We start from the raw sequence: 3,965 nt of genomic DNA, 5'->3' as shown, positions 1-3,965 counted from the left end.
AGCATAGTGGTTAGACATTTATATAATTTATGAAGTGATCCCTTAATTAGGCTACTACCACCTGGCACTATGCATAATTATTACAATATTGTTGATTATATTACCTATGTTGTATTTTATATCCCAGTGACTATACCATAACTACCAATTTGTGCTTCTTAATCTCTTCACCTTTTTTACCTAGCCTCACAAAACCTCTCTCCCATCTGGCAATCACCAGTTCTCTGTATCTATAAGTGTTTTCATTTTATTTTGTTCCTTAGATTCCACATATAAATGAAATCATAAGGTGTTTATCTTTAAGTTTTATCAATTGTGTTTATTTTTTCAAAGAACCAGATCTTGGTTCATTGATCTTGTGTGCGCGTGCGTGTGTGTGTTTTTAGACTCTTTCATTTATTCCCCCTCTGGTCTTTGTTATTTCCTTCTACTCACTTTGGACTTTGATTGTTGTTCTTTTTCTAGTTTCTTTTGATGTAAGGTTTGATAGTTTAAAATTTTTTTGTTTCTTGAGGTAGGCCTGTATTGCTATGAATTTCCCTCTTACAACTGCATTGGCTGTGTCTCATAGATTTTTGTGTCATTGTGTTTCATTTTCATTTGTCTTAAGGTAGCTTTTGATTTCTTCCTTGAACTCATTGTTAACTCAATGTTTAGTAGCAGGTTATTGGCTTTTATGTGTTTGTATGCTTTTTAGTTTTCTTCTTGTAATTGATTTCTAGTTTTATATATACATTGTGATCAGAGAAGATACATGGTATGACTTCATTCTTCTTAAATTTATTCAGACTTGCTTTGTGGCCTAACATGTGGTCTGTCCTAGAAAATGTTCCTTGTACACTTGAAAAGCTTGTATATTCTGCTTTTGGGTGAAATGTTTTAAAAATATCAATTAAATCAATCTGGTTTAATATGTCATTTATGGCCACTGTTGCTGTATTGATTTTCTGTCTGGATGATCTATGCTTTGATGTCAGTGGGATGTTATTACTCTCAGTTTCTCCCTTTATGTTCACCAATATTTGCTTTATATATATTTAGGTGTTCCTATGTTGGATGTGTAGATGTTCACAAGAGTTATATCCTCTTGTTGGATTGATCCTTTTATTATTATGAAATGCCCTTGTATCTTGTTAGTTTTTGTTTTCAAGTCTATTTTGTCTAAGTATTGCTACCACAGCTTTTTTGCTGTTCTAGTCTCATGAGATACTTTCCTCTTTTACTTTCAGTGTGTGTCTTTGATCTGAAGTAGGTCCCTTGTAGGAAGCATATGTACAGGTTTTGCTTTTCTTTTTTTTTATCCATTCAGCCATCCTATGTCTTTTGATTGGAGCATTTAGTCCATTTACATTTAAAGTAATTATTGATAGGTATGTAGTTATTGCCATTTTATTGTTTTCTGGTTGTTTTTGCAGTCCTTTTCTGTGTCTTATGTTGATGACTTTCTGCAGTGTTATGGCTGGATTCCTTTCTCTTTATTCCTGTGTACCTCTTATAGATTTTTGGTTTGTGATTACCATGTGCTTCATATATACCAAGCTATGTTTATAGCAATCTATTTTAAGTTAATGGTTACTTAAGTTTGAACACATTTTAAAATTACTACAGTTTTTACTCATCCCTCCACGTTTTATTATTTTAAATTTATTTTGCATTTGTGTGTATCCCTTGTTGTAATTACACATGATCTTCCTACTTTTGTTTTTTTACCTTTGTACTAGCTTTATAGTGGTTGACCCACTGTTTTTACTGTTTGCCTTTGATAGTGAGAATTTTATATTTTCTTATTCGCATTTTATTTATATGTGTGTATGTATTTTTCTTCTTCTTAAAGAATTCCCTTTAAGATTTTTCATAACACTGGTTTAGTGGTGATAAACTCCTTTCAGCTTTTTCTTGTCTGGGAAACTCTTTATCTCACCTTCAATTTTAAAGGACAGCCTTGCTGGGTAGGGTAAATTTGGTTGCAGGTCTTTGCCTTTCATCACTTTGAATATTTCATGCCATTCCCTTCTGGAAGTTTCTGTTGAGAATGCAGCCGAAGATCTTATGAGAGCTCCCTTGTAGGTAACTAACTTCTTTTCCCTTTCTATTTTTAAGATTGTCTTTAACCTTTGGCATTTTAGTTATGATGTGTCTTGGCGTGGGCCTTTTACGGTTCTTTTTGTTTGAGACTATGCTTTCTGGGCTAGTATGTTGATTTCTTTCACTAGGATAGGGAAGTTTTTAGTCATTATTTCTTCAAACAGGTTTTAAATCCTTTGCTGTCTCTCTTCTCTTTCTGGTATCCCTATGATGCAAATGTTGGTACACTTGATGTCCCAGAGGCCTTTAAACTGTCCTTATTTTTTTAAATTATTTTTTCTTTTTGCTGTTCTGATTGGATATTTTCTGCTAACTTGTCTCTCACATCGCTGATTCAATCCTCTGCTTCACTTAATTTGCTGTTATTCCTTCTGTTTTCATTTCAGTTATTGTATTTTTTTCATTTGTTTCCTTTTTTGTTTGCTATCTCCGTTTTTATATTTCCTGTCTTTATTGAAGTTCTGAGTTCATCTGTTCTTCCCCTAAGTTCATTGAGCATTCTTATAACCAGTGTTTTGAATTCTGCATTTGGTAGATCGCTTACCTCCATTTTGTTTAGTTCTTTTTCTGGAGTTTTGTCCTGTTCATTTGGGATGTTTGTTTCCTCATTTTGGCTGCCTCCTTATGTTCATTTCCCTGTGTTAGATCTGCTATGCTTCCAGATTGGCCTTGTGTAGCAGGTATTATGTAGGGCCCAGTGGTACAGTCTCCCTGGTTACCTGAGCTATGTGCTCCAGGGGTGTCCCTTTGTGGATTGTGTGTGCCTTCCTGTTGTAGTTGAGCCTTGGTTGCCGTTGTATGTCATTGGGTGGGATTGCCCCTCAGACTGAATGACTGAGGGCTTGCTGTGACTATAGCAGATGACCTGTTATGTGGGAGTCACTTTAGGGGACTTTAGTGCAGCCGAGTTTGTCCTTTAGGCATGTCATTTGTGGAGCTGGTTGGGTGGTGCTCTGATGTGTTCTGAAACCGGCTCCCAGATGTGTTGATTCTGGAGCCTCTTGGGAGGGGCTCTGGTGCATGTCAAGGTCAGCCACTGTTTGTGCCCAGCTTGGGGCTATCTGGTAGGAGCTACAAAGTGATCTGTAGTTGGTTGCCAGTTGTGCTGGGTTTGGAGTGACTTAGAAGAGGCTATTCTATGAACTGAGGCTGGCTACCACTAGTGTTGGGTTTGTGGCTGCTTAGTTGAGGCTCCTTTCCAAGCCAAGACTGGTTCCTGCTTGTGCCTGGCTTAAGGCTACCTGATAGGAGTTACAATGAAAGTTGAGACTGGTTGCTGTTTTGCTGGGCTTGGGGTAGCTTAGCAAGAGGTATAGGGCACACTGAGGCCAGCTGCTACTTGTGATTTGTAGACCTTGGAGAGATTTTATGAAAGTCTGCAGCATGAGCTGAGGCAGGCTGCCTGTATGGAGGAGCCACTGGAAGAGATTTGGTCAGGCATGTGAGTAGGATGGGATGAGATATCAGGGAATGAACAAGGTGGGGTGAACAGTGCTAGCCAGGTTAATGGAGAGCTCAGATTTGGCACCTGCCTGCACTGGGCTGGCTGTGTGGGGGGTAGGGCTCAACAAAGGAATAGTGGTGCCTACCAGCACATCCATCCTGGAGAGGCCTGTCCTGAACCCTGCTCCTCCAGTTCTTGTCCCGAAGGTAGTCAGTTTTGTTCCTCCTCATACGTCCCTGGCACTTTCTGAGCTGCTGCCTCTGTTCTGGAGCCCAGAGCAGGTTGTTTGTGAGTCTGTGTGTGAGCTGTAGGTCTAAAACAGCCCCCCGTATCATAATACCCTCTGGATTTCATACCCGGATGTTTTGGGGACTTTTCTTCCTGGCATTGGTGTCCTGGGCTGGGGAACCTGGTGTTGGGTTGGGACCCCTCACTC

The sequence above is a fragment of the Pteropus vampyrus genome, unplaced genomic scaffold (assembly GCF_000151845.1).
Source record: "Pteropus vampyrus isolate Shadow unplaced genomic scaffold, Pvam_2.0 Scaffold297, whole genome shotgun sequence".
NCBI lineage: Eukaryota > Metazoa > Chordata > Mammalia > Chiroptera > Pteropodidae > Pteropus > Pteropus vampyrus.
Note: the sequence above shows the minus strand (reverse complement) of the source record.